At 37.9% G+C, this 10,188-nt stretch overlaps 1 pseudogene; it reads right to left on the bottom strand.

Moving 5' to 3' along the window:
* Nucleotides 1–1,962: 1,962 nt before the first annotated feature.
* LOC102848432 overlaps nucleotides 1,963–10,188 on the bottom strand; it is an 82,353-nt pseudogene continuing 74,127 nt past the window's right edge.

Here is a 10,188-nt window from a genome sequence, read left to right as displayed (position 1 = left end):
ACATGTACTTTGGTCATGTTATCAAAAGTGACTAGTCCCTGGAGAAAGACATCATGCTTACTAAAGTTGAAGGTCAATGTGAAAGAGGAAATCCATCAGGGCAATGGATTTGACATAATGGCTCTCACTATGGGCTAAAACCCAGCAATGGTTGTTAGGACATAGGACGGGGCAGTGTTACATTTTGTTGTATCCAAAGGGTTGATGTATACATTAGAACTAACTCACCTAACAACAACAACAACAATTTTTCATTATCCTAGCAGACAGTGGACCGTGGAGCCGAGCAAACTGAAGCTGTGAACAATCTCAATCTCTTCGCCATCCATCCTGATGCTACCGATTGGTCCAGTGGTGAGAATTTTTGTCTTCTTAACATTGAGCCTCAGTCCATATTGAAGGCTTCAGTCCTTCACCCTCTGCAGTAAGTGCATGAGGTCCTCCTGAGTTTCAGCGAGTAAGGTTGTGTCATCTGCATAACGCAGATTGTTGATAGATCTTCCACCAATCCTAACGCCACGCCTCTCCTCATAGAGCCCCGCCTCTCGGATAATCTGCTCTGCATACAGGTTGAAAAGGTATGGAGACAGGACACATCCCTGGCGTACACCCTTCCCAATTTTGAACCATGCAGTGTTGCCCTGCTCTGTTCTGACTACTGCCTCTTGGTCCAAGTATAGGTTTCGCATTAGCATGATTAAATGTTCTGGGATTCCCATTCTTCTCAGAGTCAGCCACAGTTTGTTATGATCCACGCAGTCAAATGCCTTTGCATAATCAATGAAGCACAGATAGACATTCTTCTGGCATTCTCTGCTTTCAGCTAAGATCCATCTAACATCAGCTACAATATCCCTAGTACCACGACCCCTTCCAAACCCAGCCTGGACTTTTGGCAGTTTTCTGCTGATGTACTGTTCCAGTCGTTTTTGGATAATTTTCAGTAGAATCTTGCTTGCATGTGAAAGCAATGATATTGTTCTGTAGTTTTCACACTCTGTTGGGTCGCCCTTCTTTGGGATGGGAACAAATATTGAGATTGTTCACAGCTTCAGTTTGCTCGCCTCCACGGTCAACACTCTTGGCACCAGTAGCCAGGAAATAAAAAAAAAAACATATTGCGATGGGAAAGTCTGTGGTTAGGGACCTCTCCAAAATACTCAAGAGCAACAGTGTCTCTCCGGAGACTAAGGTCCACCTGATACAGGCCATGGTTTTTGCAATCACTTGTTATGCATCATAAAGTTGGACAATGACTAGGGAGGATAGAAGGAGAATTGACACCTTTGAGCTGTGGTGCTGGAGAAGAGTATTGAATGTACCATGGACTGCCAAGAAAACAAACAGATTCATCGTAGAGAGGATTAAACCAGGCTGCTCCTTGGAGGCAAGGCTTCTGGGGCTTCGTCTGACATACTTTGGACATGTTGTAAGGAGGGATGGGTCTTTAGAGAGGGACATCATGCTGGGTAGAGTGGAGGGACAGCACAGGAGGGTAAGAGCCTCTATGAGGTGGATTGATTCAGTGACTGGGGTACTCGGGATGGGTGTGTCAGAGGCAATGAGATTGGCACAGGATAGAGCAGGGTTTAGGGCTGTTGTACATAGGGTTGCTATGAGTCGCAAACGACTCGACGGCACATAACAACAACAATAACAACAACAGACAGTGACATTATGTTTTTCCTGTTTGTCTCTTACAAAGGGTTTTTTTTTCCTCTGAGCTTTTCTTTAGTTTTCTACTCCAATCTGGAATGCTCTCCCGGTATAATTTTGCTCTCTTAGTTGCACCTGTTGGAATAGTTTATCTGCTCTTATTATCCTAGTAAAAAATAACCTATTGTATACCCTCTCTAATGATATCTACTTGTATTATACATATTGTGATCTTATTTTATCTCCCTGGAGACAGGCCTTTCCTTTATGTGTGTACTTTTCCATTTATGTTAATAAATATTTAGCCTATTGTGGACTTTCAGTAAAATTTGGTAAGACTCCAGTGCTCCATTGGCAATACACAAGAGCAGCAAACTCTAAATGAAGTCCTTCCTCTTTTCGACTTGATGGCTTCTTGATCTCGGATGCATCATTAGCTTGAATCCTTTCACAACTTGAGAATTTTTGTATCTTAAAAAAAGAAAATAATTAATGTAAAAGAGGTTCAATATCGTTAAGAACAAGCAAATGAAACCAAATCCAAAATATTTAAACACAGTGGATAAGTAGATGAATGACAGGTACCTTAATGGAAATGTAGAAAACTTTAATAAAGCACAGTTGATAGTCATTTGCCTCTTGGAATTTTGTGAGTATGTTATAATGTTAGTAACTATGATATTAGGAAGCTTAAGATGCTTTTAAGACATTCGTTTGGTCTTTGGGAGCAGATGTATCATCTAGCTATCTATCAATCACCTAGTCATCTAATTTATCTCATGTTTCTTGCCTTAATACTTTTGATCAGTAACAATTTATTTTTATTTATGTACAAATGTTGAATATGAACCACAGCAACCCTAAGAACAATAGAGCTAAACCTTGCCATGTCCTGTACAATTCTCAGGATCTCTGTCATGCTCAAGCCAATTGTGGTAGTCACTGAGTCACAGCATCGCTTTGAGGGTCTTTCTCTTCTCTGTCATTGATCCTCTGCCTTTCACAGCATGATGTCTCTATTCAAAGACAAATTCCTCCTGATAATATGCCCAAAGTCAGTAAGAAGTTTCCCTGTCTGTGCATCTAAGGAACACTCAGGATGCACTTCCTTCAGAGAGATTTATTTGCTTTCTTGGCAGTCCATGGTATATTCAATAATCTTTGCCAGCATCACAATTCAAAGGCATTTATTCTTTTTCTCTCATCCTTATTTATCATGAAGAGATATGTACTGATAGGCAAATAACTAAATAACTTGACTCTATGTTTTAAGGTTCACTTTGAATCTTACATGTGATGTAGGTTAAGAGTTGGACTGCTAATTGAAAAATGGGCAATGCAAATCCACCAACCACTCAGAGGAATAAAGATGAGGCAGTATTCGCCCATAAAAATTCATATCCTTGTAAACCTGCTAGAGTTAGAAGCAACTTGATGGCAGTGTTTTTTTTTTTGTTTGTTTGTTTGTTTTGTTTCAACTCAGAGAAATAATACAATATAATGTATAATACAATATACAATATACAATATAGTGCAGCTCAAAACAATTTTTGGTCAGAAGCAAGGTAAGTTTCCTTATTCTTGTTTTATCATGCGTGAAATAAATATAGCAATAATACTTAGCATGAGATGTTGTATTATTAAAGTAAGATAACACATACAAAGCATATATTGTTGTTTTTGTTATGTATCGAATCAGAACCAACTCATAGCTGACCCTCCAGAAGGTTTTCAGAGTCAATTAATTACTCATCTGTTATTATTCTTTTTCTATTAAATAACGGCATTTGCAAGACTTGGAAAATGTTTCCTATTGTTATTTGCTAAGCAAGTTTCTACTTTCCTTTATCAAAGGACTTAGGGAAAAGAATTTCCCTAAGAACTCTTTGGACTAATCCCAAAATATGTATTACATAAGAAATGTAGCAATTTAATTGCTTTGGAGTCTGCTTATTGGAATACCTGACATACATATTTTTTGCTTTATATTAAACTGGAAACTATCATAGTCAGCGAGTTTAGATGCAAGCAACAGAACTAACTGGCTGATTAAGCAGAATAGTATTTAATTTTTTTTAAAAGAAATAGATATTTATTGGGAGAGTCACAGAATCATTGAGAGAGCTAAAAAAATAATTTCAAGACATTAACATGAAACATTTTTCTCTTTCAGTTTTGGTGGAAATGTACACAGCAGAATGCATACAAAGTTAAACTGGTGCAAAAATATCCCAAACAATATGGCAGTCAACCTGAGAAGAAAATGGTCCTCAGCAGGTGCTAATTCTCAGGTGTGCCTAGAAGAAAGCCTTAAAGGATTTCAGTTTGAAGATCATGAAGCTATTTGATTCTTATTGAAAAGCCCTTGAGCATTACAGAGGAATATCAGTTTATCTACAGGGGTTGCCTAGTCCCTAGGGAGCTGTGCTGTTGAGCTAAATGATGGCTTTTTTGCCTCAAATCCAGTGGCTCTGAGGAGAAAGCTGGGCAGTCTTCTCCAGTGTGATTTATAGCCTCAGAAAACTCACTGAAGTTCAGCTATGAGTCTTTTCCCCCTCTTTCTTTGATCATTTTTATTCATTGCTAAACTTTCTTATACATCTGAAGAGACTGAAAATATAATGGCCTGGGCCAGGCCCAATCTGCAAGGCAGGACTCTGGCAGGAAATTGTCCCAGTTCAATATCTCTTTACATTTTATTTTTAATTTAAGTTTTTTTAATTGTGATTTGTGTAAAAGTTTACAAAGAATATTATTTTTTGTTAGGTTCCCCCCCCATCAATCTTTCTTGCATAGTTTGCTCCATAACATCAGTTACATTACACACAATATCAGATCATCTTTCCATTCTATATATATTTTTTTTCCCTCTTCACCCATCTTGATGATTGTTGTCTGTTGATTAATTTTCTATTCTCTCTTTCCAACCCTGGTACTGATACTAGAATGATTCTCTTTGTGAATCTTTTGTCTAGCTTTTATAAGAGTGATATTTTATAACATTTGTCCCTTTGTGCCTGACTTACTTCACTCAGTATTATGTCCTATAGACTCATCCATGTAGCTAGCGTTTCCGACGCCATTGCTTTGGAGTGTTGCTTGATTTCCCCTTGTTTTCAGATACTGAGTGCCTAGGGAGTCGTGCTACTCAGCAAAGGCCACACCTCTCTGGCAGTTAAATCCACCAGAGAGAAATGTGAGTGGGAAGGAAAATGAGCAGGCCTCTCCTGTGTGATTTACAGCCTCAGAAAACCTACTAATTGGCTCCGACTGAAGATCAATGAGCTTACATTCCCAATAGGTTATTATCCCGATCTTGGCTTTTATAATCTTAAATGTAACACTTTGTAGAAAGAACACCCACAGTAAAATGATCCTAAGGGAATATTTTTTTCCCCATGGGCTAGAGTAGACTCAAATTATGCTGCTTTTTTCTCCAATAAACTTCCCAAATAGAGTTGGGGTACCTATCACATCTTTATGAAGGATGAGTCTTAATAAAATTCAGGACTGTGTTTAAGTTTCAACAAAAGACAAGTTTTTAATGAAGTTTAGTACTTTACACTCAGCTTCAATTTCAGCCTTCATTACTGGTTATTCTTAATAAGATTAATAATTTTCTTTTGCTTAGCTTTTATCATTCCCAATGTTTAGCTTTTCTGTATTTGTTCTAAGTTAGTCCAGCTGAGGTTATAGATAGTTTTGTGTGGGACCATTAAAATCTCAACTTAAGACTATGATCTCATATCCTGACCAAATGGTACTGTTTGGAAAAGTAAGGGGGATTCTATACGGAAATGAAAAGCATCATTTTTCTTAGGGAAAGGTAAACTGCCTCTCCAAATAAGAAGTCCAGAATGAGAATATAATATGTCAGAGGGGTTAGTGTCTTGGCACTATTTCTTTTAGTAGTGTGTGAATTGTCTTTCCAAATAAGATTTTTAACTCCTGGAGAGGGGCAATAACAAGTCAAATAGGCACTGTTTGTCTTAGTAGAATGAGAATTGTCTTTCCAAATAGGAAAGCCCTTTAACTCTGGAAGTAGGATAATAAAACATCAGCAAGATTAATTGAAAATGTATAAAAACTCTGACCACATGAGAGATGACAAGGCAGTCTGAGAGAGATATCCAAGATCTGCCTTTCAGATGTGAGAATAAAACATGTGCTGATGTCCACACTCTCTCTGTCTCAGTAGACAGAATGACCCTTTGTCCATTAACATTTCTATGAGTTGGGAACCAAACTGAATCCATTACTATTGAATTGATTTTAACTCCGTGACCGTCCATTGGATTTCTGAGGCTGTAAAACTTCAGGAGAATGAGATTACTTGTCTTTTTCCCCTGGAACAGCTGGTGATTTGAACTGCTGACCTTTTAGTAAACAGGACAACTCATAATGCACTTCTCTACCAGAGCACCTTATGGCCCTCGAACTAATGAAAAAGAGACATAATGAATAAAACACCAGCTGTAGCATATTCTGCAGCCACAATTAGCCCAGATACGCAGTCAGACCTTAAACTAAAATAATTAAATCAGTCTCTCTTAGGGGGAGGGGAAGAGGGAGCAAACATTAGTATATTTTTATCTCTGCAGGTGATTCTGATATTTAGTCAAAGTGCAAAAACACATCTCTTGAAACTTGTTAAAATGTGTATTACAAGGACCAAGAACCATTATTACTGGAGACCTTGTTAGATATGCAAAATTCTGGGCCTATCTCAGGAGCACAGTCAGTTATTTAACTAGATTCCAAGGTAAAGTATTTACATGATAACATGTGAGAAGCACAGCCCTGGAACGTTAGTTTTCAAACTTGAGCCTGCATAAATATCCCCTAGAGAACTCCTTAGCCTACTGGGCCCTCCCGCCAGCATTCCTCATACGTAGGTCTGGGATAAAGTCTAATCATTTGCATTTCTAATAAGTTTCTTCATGCTGCTGAAACTGCTGGTGTTTTAGAAGAGAGGTGTGGTACTGACTCTCCTGTGCTTTCTGAAGAATTGCAGTGGGAGGAGAATGCCTGCTTCCCACCTGTATCCTGTTACAAAGAAGGGGACTTGCACAATGCATATCTAGTGACTCTTCTCCCAGATTTGTTTGGACGTGCTATTTTGAGGGAAGAACGGGTCAGTGGAAAGAAATGCTGAAGGGTTGAACCTGACCCTTTGAAGGAGAAGCAGCTTCTGATCATGTGACATGGCTAACCCACTGTTACGGAGTTAATTCAAACTCTTGGTGACCGCTGCCCCATTGCATTTTCCCAGACTTTAAATATTTTTAACTCTTTTTAAGTTTTCAAACTGTAGATATTTATAGGTGGAGACTGTCCATCTTCCCACCATAGAGCTGCTGTTGTTGTGTGTTCTCCACTGAGAGACACATAGCTGACCCCTAGCTGATCTTCCAGTGTGTTTTCAGGGGCTATATAATCACATGGGAGAAAAGGACCATTTCTCTTTCTCAGAGCAGTTGGTGAGTTTGAACCTCTTGCTTTTGGATTGGCAGTACATCTCCTTATCCCCTAGGCCACCAGAGCTCTCTTTCAGTAACTCACTGGGGTTCCTTGTGACAAAATTGTAAGCTTCAGATTGTAGTAAACAGTTTCTCTTATAATTATTTTTATCCTCCTGGGACTCCAAAGCAAGAGAAATCTCACTCTGCCTTATGACACCACTCAGACGGAGTAGATTTAAAGTAAAGAAAAAAGAGTAGTGTCAGATAAGAGAATTCAGAGGAAAAAATGGATTCAGGAAAGACTGGTCAGGTGTTGTCTGTGTTTTCTCTCAGTTCTAGTCTTCACTTTTATTGAAAATTATAGTGACAAGCTGCGCTGCAAACCCAAAGGCACACGGTTTGAGGCCATTAGCTGTTCTGTGGGAGAAGGATGGATAATCTCCTCCCATGTGATTAACTGCCTCTGAAAACCTACTAGAGGTTCAGCTATGGGTCAGTTTCAAATCTTTGGTACACACAACAATGGTCATAGAAGCTTAATGACTTAAGTTTGGGATTTTGTAATGTATGAACTTTCCCTCTTCTGTTAGGCTATGAAGTGTAGGGGTGTGTGTGTTGTGTATTTTGTGTGAGAGCAAATTTGAGAAACTCTGATTCCCTCTAGATGATACAGATGATATAGTGCATATAATCAGCTTTGATTAATACTGAGCTGGGTAGGAAAAATGCTGTGAAGATGTAGAATATATTATATAAGAAGTTTAACTGGTATCATCTAGTAGAATTTTCTCGATCAAAGGCAGTAGCACAATTAAAGTGTCATCTCTTAGTTTGTGAGTCTTCTGCTCACTACACGCAGATCTTGAGCCTCATTATGTTTTACCATTAACGTTAATGGGATTTAATGTACAGTGAGAGAGAATAGGCCCCTGATTTAGCAAGCTGGAAGTGATTAGGAAATGAATGTTTGGAAATCATAAAACACCTACTGTCATAAGGGCATTTGAAAATTTTCATAAACTCCCCCAAGATATTTCTTTACGAACTATGTTATTTAAAACCAATGATCCTTAGCTTTTGTATCTATAGGAAAATAATAAATTATCTGACATAATTTGTTTTTCTTAAATATTCAAAGTGGGGTGTTTATTTTGAAAGTTTTTTTTTTTTTTCTAAATCTCAAGTCTTTTTATAAGGTGTTTTTTTAAAAACCTGTAAAAATCACTTGAAACTGTCCATTTTAAACTTTATTCTGTATTTAATCAATAATGATTATGACCACAAAGTGACCACAAATAAATTTACCAATTTTGTAGAGTTTAATCCAAGAAGGTCACAACCTTGAAGTAGCTGAAGAATAAGAAAAACAGAACTGGAGAAACTTAAGGTACATGGAAAGTTAAGAGCCAAAAGAACAGACAGTAAGGCTGTTAAAATGTTTATTGATAGCTTATGTCAGAGAGCACTGGACTTGTGAAAAGGAAGTTTAACAACAATAACAGAGCTATCGTCAAGTCAATAGTGATGCATGGTGGCTCCTTGTGTGTTAGAGTAGAACTGAGTTTCACAGTGCCTTCAGTAGGGGGGTTTTTTGAACTACATCATCAGGTCCTCTGAGGTACCTATGAGTGATTTTAAAACTCCAGCTTCTTGTAACAGCTGAGTGTATTAACTACGCCCTGAGACCATAATGGATATCAAAGGAATAGGAATGGAGTCGAAGGGTGTTTGAAGGTACAAGAAAATGAGGTATAACTCTGAAATGTGTCCCTGGAGTTCAGGACAGAAATCAGGCTATGTCTAAAGAGAATATGATGATATAGTCTATTAGCAAGAACAAATGTGCTACCCAAATTATGTTTATTATAGTAAATCTCATGATCAGAATATCTGAAAGTATGCATTTTTAAAATGTGGTATAAAATTGAGAGCTGGCTTGGTAAGTCTGATTATGTCTTTAAATATTTTACAAGCAGTCAAAAGGAGTAAGAATTGGGCTTATTCTGTGTGGAGCTAATGCCAAAAGCAATAAAGTAGATTTATTCAGAATAAAGGACAAATTCCTATACAGAGCAGAATCTTTGAGAAAGGCAGAGTGAATCCCATCCCAACTTTGGCACTCACTTTGCCACTATGGTCAATTTAATTGATTTGTGTTTTTGAGTTTGTAAAAAGTGATAATACTTACCTTACAGGGCTGTTGTTTCTGAAATAGAGTTCCTCCAGGATAATGGAATCTCTTATGACTAGCTTAAGAGGCCACTAATCAAAGGTCATCAGTTTGAATTCACCAGCTGCTTCAAGGGAGAAATATTGGCAATCCCCTTCTGTGCATTTATCAAGCCTTGAAACTCTATGGAGGTGGTTGATGAGTTTGAATTGACTCCGCATTAGTGAGTTTAGTTTGAATTTTTCGGATCTCCAATAAAGCACCCAGACAATGAATCTTATTTGAATGTTTTGTTATTTGCAGTTCTCCTTTTTTATATTTACCCTTTAGCTTTTACTTTAGATATAAAAACCTACTGGGTTCCCTTTTTTCCTTACTCTGCACTTTGCTTTGCACAATAATTGATTATTCATTGTTTTTTGATAATAGTGTATAAGCTGTACCAGGAAAAAGATAAGATCTTACTTTTTTTTTTCTGTATTTTCCCATTTGTGTTTCTTTTTTTAAAAATTATTAAATTTTATTAGTATTAATGAACATTTACAGGGATTTTGGGTTTTTATTCCTTCATTGCTGTACCATTCTCTCTACCCTCTTCCCCAGTTTGTTCTTCTTCCCTGTCCCTCCGAATGTCTGTTTTAATTGTCCAATTGCCACAGTGCTTGTCAAAGCCAATTCTGATTAATCTCCTTTGTCAGTGTGTCCTTTGCCATTCCCTATTACTCCTCCCTGAGAGAGACTTCACTCTGATTCATAAGGGAAAGGGGATGGCGTATTCTCTTAGCTACTTCCTGCTGAAAAGGGCCGCTGTGGGTTTCAGGGTGAAGATCTTCTCTCACTACTCTAAAGGGCCCCTTTGGCAGTAGGAAACACATAGACTATTATGGAGATTGATTTTGG

The sequence above is a fragment of the Elephantulus edwardii genome, unplaced genomic scaffold, assembly GCF_000299155.1.
Source record: "Elephantulus edwardii isolate Elephantulus edwardi_28Jun2011 unplaced genomic scaffold, EleEdw1.0 scaffold00001, whole genome shotgun sequence".
NCBI classification, from domain to species: domain Eukaryota; kingdom Metazoa; phylum Chordata; class Mammalia; order Macroscelidea; family Macroscelididae; genus Elephantulus; species Elephantulus edwardii.
Note: the sequence above shows the minus strand (reverse complement) of the source record. Positions and strands in the feature narration are given on the sequence as shown.